Source organism: Rhinolophus hipposideros, assembly GCF_964194185.1.
Source record: "Rhinolophus hipposideros genome assembly, chromosome: 9".
NCBI classification, from domain to species: domain Eukaryota; kingdom Metazoa; phylum Chordata; class Mammalia; order Chiroptera; family Rhinolophidae; genus Rhinolophus; species Rhinolophus hipposideros.
The window spans coordinates 746,434-766,508 of record NC_138055.1 but is presented as its reverse complement, the minus strand read 5'-3'; the positions used below and the strand labels follow the sequence as shown (position 1 = coordinate 766,508).

At 50.1% G+C, this 20,075-nt stretch overlaps 1 protein-coding gene across 5 annotated transcripts in view; it reads left to right on the top strand.

Moving 5' to 3' along the window:
* Window positions 1-4,808: 4,808 nt before the first annotated feature.
* The window catches only part of ZBED4 (zinc finger BED-type containing 4), a gene marked incomplete at its 3' end in the record, with an annotated part of 24,588 nt that continues 9,321 nt past the window's right edge, over window positions 4,809-20,075 (top strand). Inside the window, exons 1-2 of one of the 5 annotated variants that reach the window (XM_081059188.1) lie at window positions 4,809-4,993; window positions 7,644-7,719. Of the gene's footprint in view, window positions 4,994-5,443; window positions 7,720-9,720; window positions 9,733-11,027; window positions 11,141-20,075 lie in introns of those variants that run through there. The other 4 variants (XM_081059185.1, XM_081059186.1, XM_081059187.1 and 1 more) reach the window with 4 other exon arrangements.

Here is a 20,075-nt window from a genome sequence, read left to right as displayed (position 1 = left end):
TTAAGCCCTAAAGTATCAAAAAATTTCATGTAAATGATCTAAATGCATTGATTAAAACACACAGATTGTCAGAGTTAATAAAAAAAAAAAACACAACCCAACTACATGCTGTCTACAGGAAACTCCCTTCAAATATAATGACATGGTGGGTTAAAAAGAAAAGAATGAAGATATCATAAATGGAAATATTAGTAAAATATGTAAGAGTGGCCATAGTATATTATTTCTTAAATATTATAACACAGAGGGTGCCAAAACAATGTGTACACGTTTTAAGAAAGGAAAAAAGTGTATTACAATTGTAATAATATATACTGATAGCAAGAGATGAATACAAGTCATGTGTACACATTGTTTTGGCAATCCCGTATACATTATATATTACGACGTTATTAATTCTCTATTAAAATCAGATCAAGTAAACTTCAGAGCAAAGAAAATTACTGGGAACAAGAGGAACATTACAAGAGGAATGATAAAAGAATCGGTCCGTCTGGAAGACAGAGCGATCCTAGCTGTGTATATGTCGAATAACAGAGTTTAAACATACATAAAGCGAAAAATGATACAGCTGAAAGGAGAAATAGACTAATCTACAGTTATAGATGGGGACTGCCACAGCCCCCTTTAGCAACTGACAGAACTACTAGACTGAAGTCAACAAAGATATGGAAGAATTCAACACATCATCCACCAAGATCTAAACAACATGTGTAGAACACCCAATCCAACCACAGCAAAATACACATCCTTTTCAAGCACCATGGAACATTAATCAAGGTAGACCATGTCCCGGGTCACAAAACAAACCTCACAAAATTTAAAAGAATTTATGTCATACAGAGTATGTTCTCTGATTATAATGGAATCAAACTGGAAATCAATACCAGAAAGACCACTGGAAAACCTTGGATACTAAACAACAAACTCCCAAGTCATCCGTGGGTCAAGGGATTTTTAAAATATTGAACTGAATAGAATGAAAGTAGAATGAAAAGGAAAGCTCAAGGGATTTTTAAAATATTGAACTGAATAGAATGAAAATACAATGTGTCAAAATTTCTGGGCCACAACTAAGGTGGTGCTTAGAGGGAACTCTATAGCACTAAATACTCATCTGAGAGAAGAGGAAAAGTCTCGAATCAATAAGCTCTCACCTTAAGAACCTAGAAAAAAAAAGACCAAAATAAGCAGAAAGAAGCAAATAATATAAATAAGCAGAAATCAATGAAATTGAAAACAGAAATACAAGAGAAAAATCAATGAAATAAAGAGCTGCTTCTTGGAAAAGATCAATGAAAATGACAAACCTCAGGAAAGACTGACAAGAAAAAACGAGAAGACAAATTACCAACATAAAGAATGAAATAGGATATGTCACTCCAGACCCCACAGACACCCAATCAGTAATAAAAGGGTCATGACGGTTAATTTTACATGTCAACTTGGCTGGGCCACAGTGCCCAGCTATTTGATCAAACATTATTCTGGATGTCTCTGTGAGGGTGTTTTTGGGTGCGATTTACAGTAAAATCAGTGAACTCTGAGTAAACAGATTGTTCTCCATTATGTTGGTGGGCCTTATCCAACCAGTTGGATACAAAGATGATTGACATCATTAGCCACTAGGGAAATGCAAACTAAAAGCATGACGAGCTATCACACCTATAATAATGACGAAAATAAAAAGTTGTGACCACAACAAATGCTGGTGAAAATGTGGAGAAATGGGACTGCTCAGATTTTGCCAGTGGGAACCGAGATGGTACGGTTGCTCTGGAAACCAGCTTGGCAGTTTCTCTAACAACTAAGCACTCCAGTGGTGTGTGACCCACACGTTGCACCCTGGTCACTTATCCCAGCGCCATGAAGACTCCTGTTCACACCAAAGCCTGCATACAAACGTTCACAGCATCTTCGTTCGTGGCAGGGGGAGACTGGAATCAACCCAGATGGGCTCCCGTAGATGAGTGGTTAAACAAATGGGCCCATCCACGCCGTGGATGATCATTCACTGCAAAGCAATGGACGACTGATGCATGCAGAAACTTGGATACATGTCCAGGAAGCCATGCTGGGCAAAATTAGTCACTGCCAAAGGTTAGTTACTAGGACCCAAGTGTGGAGCACTAAAATGACAAATTTGGGGAACAGAGTACAGATTAGTGGGTGCCAGGGGTTGGTGACAGGTGGGGGGCAGGACAGAGGTGGGTGTGGTTATAAAAAGGCAACAGGAGCCATCCTCGTGTGTGTGTGTGTGTGTGTGTGTGTGGGGGGGGGGAAGAGGGGTGTCGTCCATATCTTGACTGTGGACACAGGAACCAACTCATGGAATGAAATTGTATAGAATTTAAGACACACATGTTACAGGTAGAACCAGAAATTGTAACAAGATCAGTGGATTGTATGAGTGTCAGTGTCCTGGTTGTAACCTTCTACTGTGTTTTATAAAATGTTAGTTACTTTTGGGGAAACTAGCTAACACACACCAGGGCTCCTGCTAGTTTAGGATTGCTTGTGAGTCTCTAATAACCCAGTAAATTTTTCAGTTAAAAAAATAACCAGAAGGGTCTGCAAAGGTAAGAGCAGTCATGCTTCTCTGAGAATTGTCTATGATAGAGAGGTGGACACAGCTGGCACCCCTCCCCAGAGCTGTGTTCTCTCACCTGTGCTGGGTAGGTCAGGCAGCTGTGAAAACAGTGCTGTGCAGCGGTGATCAGCCATAGGGGCGCATGTAAGTCCGTATTTTATTAAGTGGAAACAGCAGGTTAGAAAAGAGTCGATCTGGTAAAACCTTTTCTTTTTAATCTACAGGCTTGTATATAAAATCTGGGCGAGATGTACATCTAATTGTTTTCGAAGTCATCCTTGTCCCCGGGGCAAGCTTTCCGGAAGTTGTTCTGTGCAGGCTCTGTAGCTGTGTACCCCAAAGGAGGAGGGCCACTCCAGGCATGAGCCCCCAGAGAGAAACAGCTGGACACCGCACACACCACACACGTCTCCGGCAGGAGCCTGGAGGGAGTTGTGCCTCTCCCAGCACCCAGTAACAATGAAAACAGTTGAAAAGGGCCAGCCCCAAGGCACTTCCTCTTTGCTGGCGCCTCCACTCTAGACCCCACCCACCAAGGAAGCTGGAGGGGTCCTGGGCCGGCAAGGATGGAGATGCCGGGATGGGAGTGGTACCCGAGTAGGGGGATACCGGAGTACAGTGTTTGGGTTCATCTGGTGCCAGTGCCCAATTCCACCGGGGCAGCGGTGTCTGCCCTCCAGCCACCCTGACCGCCTCGACCTCCCGCCTGGAGCCCATGGGCATCCGTGGGGGTTTACGTGGACCAGACGTTGTTGAGAGAACCTGGCGCCCAGATCTTTTGAATTTCATATCATTTTCACAGATCACGAAACAGTATTAGTTTGATTTTTCCCAGCCACTTAAAATTGAGGAACCATTCTTCTTGGTGGGGGGTGGGGAGCCGCACGGAAACAGCTGGTGGGCGGGGGTGAGACTGCAGCTCGGGTGGCTGCCGCCCTCGGAGCCGCACAGCCAACACCGCCAGCGCCACCGCCGCGCGCGAAGGCGGCGTTCTGGGAGGTGGCAGCCATCGTGAGAACACAGAGGGGACAACCCTCTGCTGCTACTGCGTCGCGATGCGAAATAAGTCCACTCTCGGGGGTGTGAGAAGATCCTGTTTCTGCGTGTGTGGCTCAGTCGTGCAAGTGAGGCCCCGAAGCCGCGCCGCACGAGCGGGCCCAGGGGCGCAGCCACAGGAGGGGTCACGGCGGCGGGCGGCAGCGCCCCTCGCCCCATAACGAGGCCGTACCCGGCGCGTGAACGACTTCCGCAGCGCGACACGGAGCCCCAGAGCGAACATGCTTCTCCCTGTGACATAAATGAGCTCTAGTCCCACGCAGAGCCAGACGGCGGCCTCCGCGCCACGCCGCGCGTGAAGGCTCCACGTGCTGCGGGGACTGTGGACCGGGAACGCGCGCGTCCAGACGTTACGTGTCCTCAGGGCCCTGCCCGCCGCCGAGCGAGCGTCCACGGTCCGGCCCACGGCCTAGGTGGCGATCCCCGCTCCGCAGTGAACGAGGCCGCGCGGGGAAGCAGCCGACCGCCTAGACTTGAGGCTGAAGGCCGCACACGGCTGCGCAGCCTCCGCGGCAGCTTCGCGGGCGGGACGCCGGCGCCGCCTCGGGGAAAGGCGGCCTCGGCGCTCCGCGTCCGCGGCCACGCGAGGCAGGCGGCCCGCAGGTGGCGTCCCCGGGCCCGGGCCCGCGCAGGAGGGCCGCGCCAGCACACCTGCCAGCGAGCCTGGCGCCCGCCTGGGCCGCCGACACCTCGCGACCCTCCCGCGACCCGCCGGCCAGAACGCGAAGGCGAGGCCGGCGCGTGGGGACTGCGCCTGCGCGTTCGGGCCCCGGCGGGACCCGCGCGACAGTCCGCACCTGGAGAGTCGGAGCGGACCAGCGCGGGGGCGGGGCCAGCGTGCGGGGTCTGCGCCTGCGTGGTCGGCCCTCCCCGGCCCTGGGGCGGGGTCGGCGTGCGAATCTGCACCTGAGCGGTCGGTCCGGACCGGCGCAGGGGCGGGGCCGGCACCGGGACTGCGCCTGCGTGGCTCGCACGGGCCAGCGCGGGGGCGGGGCGGGCACCCGGAACTGCGCCTGCGTGGTCTGCCCCGGGCCCCCTCGGGCAGTAGGGCCTCGGTCCCCGGAGCCGCTCTCCTGGTCGGCCCCGGGCGGGGCGGGCCTGCAGGCACTGCGCCTGCGCGCGCCGGCCCCGCCCCTCCCCGGCCCCGCCCCGCGCCGCGCGGGGCCCTGGGAGGGGCGCAGCGTCCGGCGGCGTCGCGGGCAGGCGGGCTGCGGGCGGCGGAGGCTGCGGCGGGAGGGGCCGGCGGGGGCAGACAAAGCCGCGGCTAATGAATGGGAGCGCGTCCGCCTGCGCTGTCGGTCGTCGGCACCCGGGCTGGAGCCGCGCCGCCCGAGCCCGGAGCCCGCGGTGAGTGCGAGGCCAGAGCCGGCTCTGTCTCAGCCGCGAGCTCGCGCCGGGGCCCGGCCGTCCTTGCGCGCCGTCGGGCCGGCCCGGGGTCGGGGGCCGGGGCCGGGGGCCCGGGGCCCGGGCCAGGCTGCGGTCGGGGCCGGCGGCTGGTGCTCGGGCCGGGGCCGGAGCAGCACCCGCACGGTGCCGTCTGCGCCCGCGGGGGCGAGGGGCTGGGGTTGCGGCCGCGGCCGGCGCGCCTCCCGTGGCCTCGACCCCGCCCGGGCCGCCGACCGGGCCGCGCTGCCTGCGGCGCCCGAGCCTGCGCGCCGCCCGACGCCCCGGTGCCGACCTGGCTCCGCTGACAGCTGGCGAGCGGCGGCCGCAGGCCCGGCCCGGCCCGGCCGTCGCTCCCGAGGCGCCTTTCCGGGCAGCGGGGTTTTGTTGACGAAGCGCCTGAAGTGGTAAAAAGTGGGTGCGCTGCCGTGGCCGCCACCGCGGGGAGCGGACGACGAGGGCCCGGGGGTCGTGCGGGCGGAGGGCCCCGAGCGCTGCCCGCCGAAGTTCCCCGGTGGGTGCCCGCGTGAACGCTGGCCGCGCGTGGGGCCGGCGCGTGGAGCGAACGTGGTCTGCAGGGGCCAGCCAGGACCGTGGCGGCAGCGCCGTGGGGCGGGAAGCGTCCGGGTTCGGGGGGCCCTCCGGCGGCTCGGGGTCCTCCCCGCGGCGCTTGCCCGCCGCCGCCGCAGCGCACTGCCTGCACATTGCGTTTTTAGGGTGTTTTCTCGAGACACATTTCGTGTTCGGTGGCGTTTCCAGGAAGAAACCACCAGGGGCCCCATTGAAACACGTCTCGGGAGCGAACGGGCGAGTTGGTCCTTAGCGCGGCGTTTGAAGCTTCCAGTTACTGCGCGCTCGTCTGACTGCGAACATTCAACTCGCATTCGCAAAAACGCGTGCCGGGTTGCGGAGCATTTCAGTTGTTTTTCCAGGGGCCGTCTGCTCCAGGCCCAGGTGAACGTCGACTCAGCCGAGCGTCCTTTGTCCTTCCCCGTGACCCACACCTGAGAGCCCCGCCGGCCCGCTGGCCCCTGGTGCTGCCCGCCTGTGGTCGGCCTCTGGCCGTAGACACACGCGTTTCTCGGGAAACAAGCGCCGCCAAGCTGAGCCAACAGGCGGGTTCTGGTGGCATTCTGCTGTTTGTAAAAAGGGAAGTTGTTTGTTCTCAAGTTAACTGGAATCAGATCAAGTGCACAGTTTTCAAAAATTCACTTCAGACTTTACGGAGCCAGTTTGCTAAAGCCCGGGTACCCTTGTGAGTGTATATGTAGAAGTAATTAATTTTCGATGTTTTCTCTGTAGCACGGTGATTAAAATGAGACTTGGAAGGATTTAGTTGGGGTTTTCAAGTGCTATGAATAAGCCAGATTTCCATTGTGAATTTCGGTTACTAAACCAAGTTATCTTGTGAGAGGAAACCGCTTCTCAACAGGGGAACTTCTGCGAAGAGAAAGACTTTGACTCCATACGCCGAGGCTTTCCAGTGGGATGTCTGCGAGGAATCCACCTTCCTGTCACCCGTAAACAGATTCTGTCTGGCGTCATGATTTACATTTTCTCAGGAAAGGATCTAGCACAAGTTAAGAGATATTCCGTGGATCTTCAAAGTTTCGCAGGACACACTCTTCTCTATTGGAAGAAAGCTCAGACTTCTAGTCCACTTGGCAGTAGGTATTTGGCAGTGCCCCCTCCCGGCCCGGTTAATTGCTGGTGTCTTGGGATGGGAACAGTCTGCTGCTAGTGAATGCACACACACACACACACACACACACACACACACACACACACACACACGAGGAGGTCCCTAAGTAACTCCAGCTGTGCAAAGAATGTCCCTAACACCTTGGAGAAAGACTAAGCAAATTATAAGGGCTGTTGACTGAATTCTGTGTGCCGGAGAAGCTGCTCTGAGGTATTCATTTAGTGAAGGAAATGCGTCGGGTCTCTGTCCCTGCCTCTGCATTGGCCCTCTGTCACTGCCTGGGCCGGTTCTGTGTCTGCTGCCAGATGGAAAATATTTGGAAAAAGAAAATTACATTGTTGCTGGTGTCTGCTTTGTAGTTGGCTATGATGTTGCATGTCGGGCTGTACTGAACAGGTAGAGACTTTTCTCGTCATTGTTCCCTAAACAATACAGTATAACTACTAGTCATGTTGCATTTACGTTGTATGACGCATAAGTAACCTGGAGATGATTTAAAGTTTATGGAGGTTATGTGCAGGTTATGTGTTAATGCAGTTGACCCTTGAACAACATGGGTTTGAACTGTGAGGGTCCACTTATATGTAGAGTTTTTTTCAATAAATAACGTAAATGTACTTTTTTTACAATTTTCTTTATTATAAGAAGACAGTGTATAACACATATACAAAATATGTGTTGCTGGACTGTTTATGTTACTGGCAAGGCTTCCAGAACAATAGGCTGTTAGTATTAATGTGGGGGAGTCAAAAGTTGTGCGCGATCGCGATTGACTGCATGGACGTAGGGTAGGGATCGGCGCCCCGACCCCGCCTTGTGCTGTTTACAGAAGAGACGCGGGTGTCTTGGATTTGGGGACCCGAGGTGGGTTCTGGACCCTGAGGGACAACTCTATGTGTGTCTGTGTTTCAGATTCTTGTCCCACATAACATTTGGAGAGTGACCAGACGGGAATGGAGCTGCTGGAGCGGCAAGAGCAGTGATCACGGTCAGTGTTTTGTATTTGCCGTGTTTTCTTTGCCTGGCTTCAGCCCCTCGGGGCTGATTTCCTTCTCCTTCGGTGTGATGATCGCCTTGTGAGGGGACAGGTCAGGTGAGTGACCGTTGGGCACAATGGCGACCATGGAGCCTGCAATGGGGTTAGAGGCCTAGGCAACTCCCCCTCGCCAGCATTGTTTCCAGAGCTTCTCTACACAAAACGTGTAGTTTCTGAGAGTCAGTGACTGTCGTTTGTCTAATTCCTCTTGGATTTTGAAGGCACTATTTAAATCTCAGAACTTGAGGACAGAAGCTGTAGGGATCCGTTGTTCGTATTTATGTTTTTCTTTTGCTGAATCTAGCTGCGTGAAAACGTATTGGAGAGCCTCTGGCTCCTAACTGCCCACAGCCTCTCAGGTCCCGCCTCCCTCCAGTGTCTGGGTTACAGCCGGTTTCCGGCCCTTCTGCATCCCCGTCTTTCTCTCTCACCCCACTTTTCATTGCCTGCATTTGTTGTCATTCTGGAATATTGCAGATCACTTCCTTGCTAATTTGATATGTGCTTTTGGTAGTTGAAATTTCGGCAGGCACTGCTAGGAATAAAGGAAAGTCTTTCCTCCTCATGTCCCCTATTTCTGAGGCAGAGGGGATGGAAGAGACACAGGTGCCTGACCCGCCTCTACCCTGCACCTGGCATTGCACCACCTGCTGGGCAGAGGCGCTGTTCACCAGAAGGCCCTCCACAGGAGAGCCTAGGAGTGATGGGTAGACGTGGGCCAGAGCAGGGCCAGTGAGTGTCTGAGGACAAGTATGGCTGGGCGAGGGCACGGGTGGCGGGCACTGCGAGAAGGGCTCCGGCAGACCTCACCTCGTGGAGCAAGAGGACCTTGAGTCCATCCCCAAGGGTCTGGGGGCGACAGGGTGGAGGCCACATGGGTGGTGGAGTCTGGCTCCTCTGCTTGAACCTGTCCTGTCGATCGCCCTCCCCAGCTCCTCATCCTCCTGAAGTGGAGCTCGGTCAGGAGAGGCCTGTTGGCAGCCGGGCCCCAGCTCTGTCCCAGAAACGTCTGTGCCATACGCACAGACGATACTGGCCCCGGCTGGGCTGGGCTGGGGCGACCCCGCCGGCCCACCGCGGGGTGATGGCTGCTTGCTCTGTCCTGCTTCACCACCCCTGCAGATACAAACGGAAGGGCTGAGTTTTGGTCCAAGTCCATTGCTCACTGAGCCTTACCTTGTGGTCAGCTCGCCTGCTCGCTGCAGAGGGAGCGGTGTCAGGAGCTGGGTACGGTTCCTGGAGCGCTCCGTTACCCTGTCGCAGGAGCCATATTCTACATCCTGGAGGAAAAGAACATTTTAAAGACTCTTCCAGCAGCTTCCTGCCACAGCAGCAATTTCAGACCTGTCAGTGGTGGACTGCCCTGTACCCCAGAGAAAGGTGGGCAACAAGCATGCTGGTGTCAGGTACAGGGGACCCAGAAAAGCAATAGGACAACCACCCACAGAGCCCTGGCCTGTGACCCAGGACGTATCGGGAGGAACAGGAACCAGCTGACCTTGACAGGGCCTGTTTGCTGGCCTGGCGTGTGCCTTGTTTCCAGGGAGCCTTCTCATGGCTTCTGAGCGCATCTCACCGAGAGGGCTCTGGCTCTGGGTTTCTGAGGCCTCGGCCTTAGCAGCTTCTCTGCTGTGGCCCGGGTTCTCCGTCTGGGGTTAGCCAGTGCACGACTGTAGTCTCCTTTGCTTGAGCACAGTAGCTCCTGCCGGCATTTGGCTTTGAGATAGCTGGTGCTGTCACCACCCCTGGAATATGTTAGCTGCGGCCACACACGCTCAGCATATGCTAACGTGGCTGGCAGCTGTAGCCCCCACCTCTCTGCCTGACCCTGGTGGGAACACTGTCCCCTCAGGTGCAACGCCGGCAGGACTGTTCAGCTGACCGTGGGTCCCGTCCGTGTACCTGACAGCTCCTGGAGAGCATGTGTACTTTGACTTGGAAGCAAACACGCGTCCGTGTTGCAAGGTGACATTATGAAGTTCCCAACTTACAGAAGGTTGAAAGCATGGTCCCACCCCAGGATGGAGCCCTGGGACAGTGGCGCCATGACTGCCCCTCCTGCCCATCGGTGGCTGCCGAGCTTTTTCAGAGGCAATTGCAGATAGCACATCACGTCACCGCTGATGTCCTTTCCTCTGGTGTGGTCATTGTGCCGCTTGTTGTAGCTCTTTGGTTCTGGAGCAACACCCCTCCCCTGCCCACCCCCATTTTTTCCTCGACACTGACTTTTTGAAAAGACTAGGCCAGTGGCTTGTGAATGTGCCGTGTCGTGGAATTACTTGCTGTCTCCACGCTGTGTCATTTAACTTGCCCCTCTGCCCCGTGTCCGCCCTGTGATCTGGCAGGAAGGCGGCCCATTTCCACGCAGGCCGTGCCCTATACACCGTCCTTGGAGGGGGTCCGCTGGGCCTGAGCCCATTTTCATTCATGTTTCCCTCATCCATTACGTCCCAAGGAGACAAGAAAATGCTGAATTCTCCCTTCCTTAACACTTTTCTTTTTTTCCCCCCCAGAAATCCCCAGAGGCTAGAGGCCAGGCCCAGGCCAGAAGGAACCACTTTTTTTTTAAAGATTTTATTGGGGAAGGGGAACAGGACTTTATTGGGGAACAGTGTATACTTCCAGGACTTTATTTTTCCAAGTCAAGTTGTTGTCCTTTCAGTCTTAGTTGTGGAAGGTGCCGTTCAGCTTCAAGTTGTTGTCCTTTCAGTCTTAGTTGTGGAGGGCGCAGCTCAGCTCCAGGTCCAGTTGCCGTTGTTAGTTGCAGGGGCCTCTGCCCACCATCCCTTGCGGGAGTTGAACCGACAACCTTGTGGCTGAGAGGACGCTCTCTAACCAACTGAGCCATCCGGGAGGCAGCTCAGCTCAAGGTGCCGTGTTCAATCTTAGTTGCAGGGGGCGCTGCCCACCATATCGAGGAATCGAACCAGCAATCTTGTGGTTGAGAGCCCACTGGCCCATGTGGGAATCAAACCAGCAGCCTTCGGAGTTAAGAGCATGGAGCTCCAACCGCCTGAGCCACCGGGCCGGCCCTCCTTACCACTTTTCTGGGGAAGGAATTGGTTGTAATATTCACCCCCATGTTTTTTATTTGTCCTTCTTTGACTGTCAGTGCAGTCTAATGGGTTTCTAGTCATTCATTATTTTACAATCTACTAAAGCCTTCTGTTTTTGTTTTTGGATGTTCAGATGGTTGTAACCTCTCACCCAGCATCGTCTGGGAGAACTTCCTTTCTGGCACGTTTCCCTTCCCTTTCCAGACCTGCAATGAGCCATTTCTCCAAAGCGCTTCGGTTCCTCTCTGCGCAGAAAGGTTGTTTAGAAACCCCACGCTCTGGGGATCACGTGCTCAGTGTCCATCGTTGCCACTGCTGTAAGCACCTCTCTGCTGGACGGGGCAAGGAAATACACTTAAAACATCACGAGTTCGCACCTATACTTTCAATACACGTGTTAAGTTAATACGGTTTTACTTAGTTTCTTTCATTTTTAAAATTTGCATTGTTTTCTTATCCTGCAAGTCTTGATTCTTAATTCCATTGGCATAATTACTTATTTGTTTTATGCTAAAATATAAAATAGATTGCTAAGTTACAATATTTTGTTCCTACTAATGAAACTGCTTAGAGAAGTTTAAGGTGTTTTCTGTTTAAGTTCTTTTTGTGTTTAGTATATAACAGTTGACCCTTGAACAACACAGAGGTTAGCTGACCCCCATGTAGCTGAAAATCTACATATAAATTGACTCCCACAAAACTTAGTTGGCCCTTGGTACCTGTGGGGGATTGGTTCCAGGACCCCCGCAGACACTCAAGTCTTCTATATAAAAAGACAGATCAAAGCATACAGTAGCCCTCTGCATCCATGGACTCCCAACCACAGGTCAAAAATAGTACTGCGGGTGTTTATTGGAAAAAAAATCCACATATAGGCCCCATGCGGTTCAAACCCGTGTTGTTCAACGGTCAGCTGTGCCCTTTGGGTATGTCGTAAAGCCCCTTGATAGATACTCTTCTGTCTGTGCTGTGTTGTCCATTTGATGTACCATTAGGTTTATTTGTTTTGGAGGGTTTTTTTCTATTTTTAAATTTTATTGGGAACAGTGTGTTTCTCCAGGGCCCATCAGCTCCAAGCCGTTGTCCTTCAGTCTAGTTGTGGAGGGCGCAGCTCAGCTCCAAGTCCAGTCGCCATTTTCAATCTTTAGTTGCAGGGGGCGCAACCCACCATCCCATGTGGGAATTGAACGGGCAGCCTTGTTGAGAGCTCGCACTCTAACCACCTGAGCCATCCGGCTGCCCCGCCTCCGGCAGCTCAGCGGCAGCTCCTTGTCTTCAATCTAGTTGTGGAGGGCGCAACTCACTGGCCCATGTGGGAATCGAACCGCCAACCTTGTGCAGAGCTTGCACTCTAACCAACTGAGCCATCCGGCTGCCCCCTGGATTTGGAGTTTTTAACTTTTTATTTTTATGTACAAAATAATTACGTGGCTCGAAGTCAAAATTATATAAGGGTTACGATCAGAGATCTCACTTCCATCCCTGTCGCCTCCACAATGTAGGCAACCACTTTTATTTCTGCTTTATCCTGCAAAAATGCACATACACACACACCTCCCCTTGTCTTCCCTCCTGTCGTTCATAAATGGTACCTTTACCCTGTGTGTGTCTTGCTGTTTCTGTCAGCCCTCATGAGTGTGTCAGCCTCGCTAAGATGGTGTCTGAGTGGCTTTCCAGCCTCTGGCTGTGGGATGCTGCAGGACTAACCTTGGGCGGATGTTGTTCTGTACTTGGTAAGGTTCGTGGTCAGGGGCTGTTCCCCGCCCTGGGATTGCTGGGTCCATGGGTAAGTCCCCTCGGGGGTGTGGCCCCAGCTCCCTTGCCATGGGCACTCACAGCCTCACTGACAGACTGCACCACGCTTTGCGGCGTTGCCAGCCTCCGCCAGTGAGACTGGTATCTTGGCCTAGTATTTACTTAGTATGCTTTAACTTGAATGAAAAATGGAAAAATAGACTTCACAGCATTGGATATACGTAGTAAAGCATTTGAGATCATGAAATGAAAGTCGATCGTTACATTAGTAAGTCAGGGAGTCTGACCAACCTAGTGCAGTATGAGAACTGGGAACACCGTCCATGGGAATTCTCTCTCCGATACTTCTGCATCACAGTAGTTCGGAAAGTGGTTTCTTTAATTCTTTAAATGGAAAATAACAATGGATTGTCCAAAAATTCAGAACACGTGTCTGAGGTTGAGAATATTCTATACATTTTACTTTTGCTAGCCATGGGAAGGATCCCCCAATTAGCTACCATCACTTTCAGGTGTTTTTGTCTTTGAAACTAAAAATGTAAAATAATTCTAGAAAGTGGTTTTGGATGCTTCCTGTCTACCTGTCATCCTCCTTCAATCTCTGCTCATATCTGGGGCGGCCTCGCTCACCGTGCACGTGTAACAGTGTTTTCTTCATTGCTGTGGTGTCATCATCACCATGGCCTCTAGCTGGAAAGAGATGGTTCCCTTCTGTGCTGGGGGTCGGGCTGTGAGCAGCAGTGACAACATTTGTTCTGGAAGGATTCTGGTTGTCAGTGATTACCCTGTTTTATATTCATGCTGACTGGTTTTATTTTAAGCTGATTGTTGCTCGCTGGAGAGTAGAATCAGAACCATGGCTAACTGGTTCCAGATGCACTGTCAGCAGGTAGCCCTCATCTTGAAAAGGCCAGAGTGTCACCTGCAAAGTTTTAGGGTAGGTTGCAAATAGCAAATTGTTCTTCACACATACATAAAATTATCAAAAAGGCTGGAGGAACATAGTCCATTTGTGGTTTGAAAACCAAAGCTAGCATGCTTTTCATTTTAAATTGGTGCTGAAATAGTGGAAGAAAAGACTTTTTTTAGTAGTAAACTACTAGAGCAAGTGACAGCATTTTTCCTAAAACAGAAACATGTGCTATTTATGATTATAAGATGATACGTGCAAAACTAGTCGAGCAAAAGAGAAGCACATAGACTCGAAAGTGAAAGTCTTTCATATCTGCACCGTTTTCTGTCCCTCCCCACGCGTTCACTTGTGTGACTGCTCGTTTACACCGACTGGCTGACCCTCATCTGCAGCGAAGGCAGCAGTGGTGGGACCCCCCCTCCTGCTGGGGTGACCCCCCTCCCAAGCCTCAGCACACACAGGAATGCACATGGCTCAGGGAGTTGTCGCCAGCTGAGACAGGTCCATCGGGCAGGTCAGGACGTGGGATGTCGCCCGTGGCCTCCCTGCCCGCCCCCTTTTCACGTGAACCTTCCCCAACCTCTATCGCGGAGTCCACGTGGGATCGCGCAGTGTGTGTGCTTTTGTCTGCACCTTATGCTCACTGTCATGTTCGGTGAGTATAATGATACTTTGTTTTCAGTGCTGTGTGACGTTCCACGCTTACATGTCCATGGACAGGAGCCGGTGTGAGCCCTGCACACTGCTGTGCACGTTTCTGCATCGGCCTCTCGCTGCTTACAGACGGGCATTTCTGTCGGGCCTGTTCCTGTGATAGGAGCCATGCTGACCCAGATGTGGTGGTGAGCACCCCCAGGTGGTGGCAGATGCTTCTGTACCACAGGCCTCAGCAGCACGGCCCTGCCAGCCCGTGTGCGTGCGTGCGCGCGCGCGCGCTTTGGCCCAGCAGTGTGTGCATTGCTGTGGCTTTAATTTGTACTTCCTTGCTTTGCAATGAGGCTGAGCAGCTTTGCATCCATTTAGGGGCCCCTTTTATGAAGGGCTTGTTCAGGATTTGCCTTTTTTTTTTTTTTTTTAAGATTTTATTGGGGAAGGGGAACAGGACTTTATTGGGGAAGAGTGTGTACTTCCTGGACTTTTCCAAGTCAAGTTGTTGTCCTTTCAATCTTAGTTGTGGAGGGCGCAGCTCAGCTCCAGGTCCAGTTGCCGCTGTTAGTTGCAGGGGGCGCAGCCCACCTTCCTTTGCAGGACTTGAGGAGTTGAACCGGCAACCTTGTGGTTGAGAGCCCACTGACGCATGTGGGAATCGAACCAGCAGCCTTCGGAGTTAGGAGCACGGAGCTCTAACCACCTGAGCCACCGGGCTGGCCCCAGGACTTGCCATTTTGGCTAAATCCTCTCCTATCCTAAGACTTCAATTCTTTTTGTTTGTTTTTTACTTACTTAGTGGACCATCTACCTGGAGTTGATTTGGGGGATGGCATGAGCTAGGGGCCAACAAGTGTCCTTTTTTCCATGGAGAAATTGTCCTGGCATCGACTACTTCGGAGGTCTTCCTCGCTCTCTGCAGCACTCTGGCATAAAAATCCGGTGTGTGCAGACATGGTGTTTGGGTGTCTCTGGCCTGTGGGGCAGGCAGTCTGTTAGCCCCGGGCACCAACACCGTAATGCCTGCCTCACTGCAGATTCATAAGGGTTTTTTTCTTTTTAAGCTTTTATTTTAAAGTATAGCACAGATACAGAAGCTGCCTAAAATATTATATAAACATACGGCTTGATGAGTTGTCATAAGGTGGACACTTCTGTAACCATCGCTTGGGGCAAGAAATAAAATCTTGCTCCCCATGTGTCCTATCCGTCACGTCTCCCTCCCTCCCAACAAAGGTAACCACTGACTTCACTTTTATGGAAGTTACTTCTTTTTCTTCAGTTTTATGAATTTTGCACCTCTAAATGGTAGTGAAGTGTAGCCTAGTTTTTCATACGACATTTCAGTCTGTTACCCACAGGTCACCGCCCTACCTCCCGTGGACGTCATTTGTGGAGGAGCGCCGTGGTGGGACTCATGGCCCGAGTTAGATTTGGCTGGTGGTGGGCCCCTGGGGTGGCGTGAGGCATCCTCGGTTGTTTCCCCGTGAGCCAGTCGTTGGCTGTAGAGGCTCCATCGGGTTCAGGTTTGACCTCTGAGGACCTTCACAGGAGGGCGGGTGTTGTTCCATCAGGAGGCACCAAATGTGTGCCGTCTCTCTCTGATGCCAGAGCTGACCAAGCCCATACCGACGTGTATTAGTTCAGGAGCAGTTAGGAAACGGCGATGCTGTTGTTCATTCCCGCTGCTGTTTGTGAGCTGGACTCACGGGAGAGAAACCCGTCCTTATCCACTGGTTAGCCAGAGCGATAGTTCATGCATGTGGCGCACTGAAGATAAATGCTTCCTGCGCTCTGTATCGGTTTTATCCTGTGGTCCTCCAAAGGGGACCAGTTGGTTGTATTTTGGTTTTATGAACTAGATTTAAACATATTTGATGAGTTTTAATGTATTGTTATTATGGTCCTTACTTATGTTCCAGTTGTCTCACTTCTGCACAGTGGGAACCTTTACAAGTTGGCTCCTAGACACCGACCCAGCCCCTGGCTTCTGGTCCACCAGCGTGTTCTCGGCCCCCGGTGTCCGTCCTACCCCTGGCCGGGACTGAGCTGTTCCTCCAAGAAACCCTGGTCTTTGCTGTGGGCAGGGGTGTTTCAGAGCCACAACCTGGGGGTTACGTGTGCTCACTGTAGGTTTGTGCAGTGAAGTTAGGGTTTCTATTCTGCTCACTGACTACAGGACGTTTCTTTGACCTTTTTTGTCTCTTTTCTACCTGGCTCCCAAGGACGGAGGAGAAGAGAGTATTTGACTCCCTAAGTGCTCATTTGCCTTACCCCTCGCTACACACCAGCCTCACAGACACGGAGGCAGCACCGCTGTCGATGTCCTGGCTGACAGCGTCTGCCGTCTTCTGTACGACTCCCCACTGCCCCCCTCCTTTGTAGGCACATGGGCCCCACACTGCAGCACACACCGCCACCACCAGCACAGTCCCACGCAGACACCAAAGCTCACCCCAGCCTTGAGGTCAGTGTTTCTCCAGACTCTGGTTGATGTCTGTTCTCTAGTAGATTTCTCAGGAAGGACTTGTGGAAAAATTGTTCCTGAATTCCTGCATTTCGTACAAGTTTCTGCATCCTTTGTACTTGAAAGATTGACTGGATATAAAATCCTTGGCTCACATTTTCTTTGTTTGGATATCTTAAATATGTTATTCTCTTTTCTAGCACAAAACGTAGCTGTCAGACTCATGACAATTTTATTTTCTGTCCCTTGTCAGTGACTTTGTTTTTTGCCTGAATGACATTTCTTTTTCTTTAGGTCCAGTAAGAGAATAGTATGCAACGTATTCTCTCTCTGGTACCCGCTCCCAATGGGTACTTTCAGTTTTCAGTATTCTGCTCTCCTGCCTCACCCATCCTGTTGGTGAGGGGTGCTCTGATCACCCCTGTGTTGGCTCTATTTACCTGTCTCTAAACTGCTCAGTTTCTCTGGAGTTCTTTTTCTCTTCATTTCTTTCATTAAAAATCCTCCTCTTCTACCCTGATTTCTGTTGTTCGTGTTATTTTTTTAGTAGTACTGGCTTCTTTTGAAATAAGTTATAGTTTTCTTTTAATTTGAAGCTGTCGTTTTCTTGTGTGCTTTCATTATCTATAGAGATTTTTTTCTGCTCTTTATTATTTTTTTCTCTTATTTTTTTTCTGGGATTTGAGCTTAATCCTTTTGTTTCCTATTGTTTGGTTTTCTATTGGTGCTTTAACAGAGTACCACAAACAACATAAATTTGGAGGTCAGAACTGGAGCTGGGTCTCAGTGGGCTAAAGTCGAGACGTCAGCCGGCTGCTCCTCTTGCAGGGCCTCGACATGCATCTGTTTCCTTGCCTCTCATGCTTTTCAGAGGCCACTTGCACTCCTGGCTGTGGGACCCCTTCTCCCGTCTTCAGAGCCAGCACCAATCGCCACACCTGTCTGATCATTCTGAAGGCATTTTTCCCTGTCTCTTTTCTGCCCCTTTCTTATACTTTTAAGGACCCTTTTGATAACATTGGGTCCACCCAGCTAATCCACGATAGTTTTCCTGTTATCCGGGATTACTAACTTTAACTCCGTCTGCAATCTTATGAATCCCCTTTGCATATCATATCCACAGGTCCAAGGATTAGGACACGGACTTCTCTGAAAGTCGATTATTCTGTCTGCCACTTTTATTTTCATATAATGCTAGGTTTCTGGAATTTAAAAAGACCTGACTCAACATAACTAACTTCCTGGCGCCTCCTCTCCTGCAGTCTTCATGTACTGTTAAAAATATGGTGGTTTCCTTCATGTATCTAGGAATAGCAGTGTGTATTTCTCTTTTCTTGCTTTCTTTGTCTGGCTTTGGTGTCCAGGTGATAGTGGCCCCTTAGAATAAGCTGAAAAGTATTCCATCCTCCTCTGTTTTCAAAAAGTTTGTGGAATGCTCGTATTATTTCTTCTGTAAACGTTTGATAAAATTCACCAGGGAAGTCAGCTGGACCTACATTTTTCTCTGTGGGAAAAATTTAAGTCACTAATTCAATTTCTTTACTTGTTATAGGTCTATTCTGATTTTCTATTTCTTTTGAGTCACTTTTGGTAATTTATTATTTTCTAGGATTTTTTTCCATATCACCTAAGTTTTGTTGATAGAAAGTTATTGCATAGTATTCTATTATATTCCATTTAATTTTTGTAGAATCTGGTGATGTCTGCACATTTTTACATTCTTTGTTTTCTATTTTTCTTGGAATCTAGCTAAGGATTTGTCAATTCTGTTGATCTTTTCAAAGAAACAACTTTTGGTTTCATTGATGTTCTGTATCACTTTTCTGTTTTCTAGTTCACTAATATCCACTCTAATCTTTACTATTTCCCTCTTCTCTGCCTTGGTTTGGTTCTTATTTTTTCTAGGCCTTTTTTTAAAAGGTGAATATTTACATTATTGATTTGAGCTCTTTCTTTTCTAATATAGGCATTTAAAGCTATAAATTTCTCTCTGAGCACAATGCTAGCTGTATCTCATACATTTTGATGTGGTTTTTGTTGTTGTTATTCCGCTCACCGACTATAGGATGTTTCTTTGACCTTTGTTTATTTCTTTTCTACCCTGAGAATCCTGGCTCTCTAGGACGTAGGAGAAGAGAATATTAGACTCACTAAGTTCAAGTTTTTGAACACCTGTTTGTTTGTTGTTTTAGGTTGCAGGGAAATTAGGGAAGATCTGGTCCAGGCTCAGGAGCAAATATCTGAAAGTCTTTCTCCTGTGATAGAACTGTGCCCAGCAATGGGGAGAAACACACACACATCTGTGTGTGCTGTGGCAGGGAGGTGTGGGATGCAAGGTGTGGACATAAGAAATGTGAATTTTTATAAAAGTTTGTTTGATCCAAACTGATGGCATATGCTGGAGAACAAGATCTCAAATACTCCCTATAATTTCTTTTTGACCCATGAATTATTTAGAAATGTGTTTTCATTTCCAGATATTTATTGATTTCTCAAATTTCCTATTGTTTTATAATCTAACTCTCTTGTGCCTGAAGGACATACGTGCGTAGTTTCAGTCCTCTTAAATGTATTAATATTTGTTTCATGGCCTAGCATATGGTGTGTACTGTGGAATGTGTCGTTCACTTGAAAAGAATATGTATTGTGCTGCTGTTGGATGGAGTATTCTGTAGATGTGTGTTACTTCATGTTGGTTGATGGTATTCTTTGTGCTTGCAGATTTTGTTTAGTTTTTCTAGTTGACATGTGTTCAGGTTTGCTGATTCTTTTTTCTGCCAGCGATTGAGCCCCTCTAGTGAAATTTTCATTTTAGTTATATATTTCAGTTCCATAATTTCTACTTGGTTCTTTTTTACAATTTTTGTCTCTCTATTGATATTTATTTGGTGAGAAATTTGGCATACTTTCCTTTCATTTCCTTATACATGGTTTCTTTAGTTCTTCCAACATATTTATGATAGCTGGTATAAAGTCTTAGTCTAGTAAGTCCACACATGGGCCCCTCAGGGACAATTTCTTTTGACTTTCCTGTGTGGGGGCCATATTTTCCTGCTTTTGTGTGTGTCTTATAATATTTTTGTTTTTGTTGAAAGCTAGACATCAGATCCCCCTCCCTCTGGAGTTTGTTGTTATTGCTAGGGTTTATTTTGTTTTGTTTCTGCCTGTTTATTTCTTTCGTAACTTTACTGTACTAATTCTGAAAAGTCTGTATTCCTTGTACTGTTTGGCCACTTAAGTCTCTGCTTGCTTAGCTTGGTGGTCAGAGATTTCCTTAAATGCATCACACAGATATGTCGGGCACCCTTGCCGGGGGCTCTTTGTGTGTATGTGCTGGGACAGGCATTTGTCCTCGAGCAGTTGGCCTTGCCTTCACCTTCTGCTTCCATAGGGCTTCAGGGGCAGCCAACGGGGACGCCTCATGTCTTTCCTGGCTTGTGCACAGCTCTGCACATGCGCGTGCCCTTCG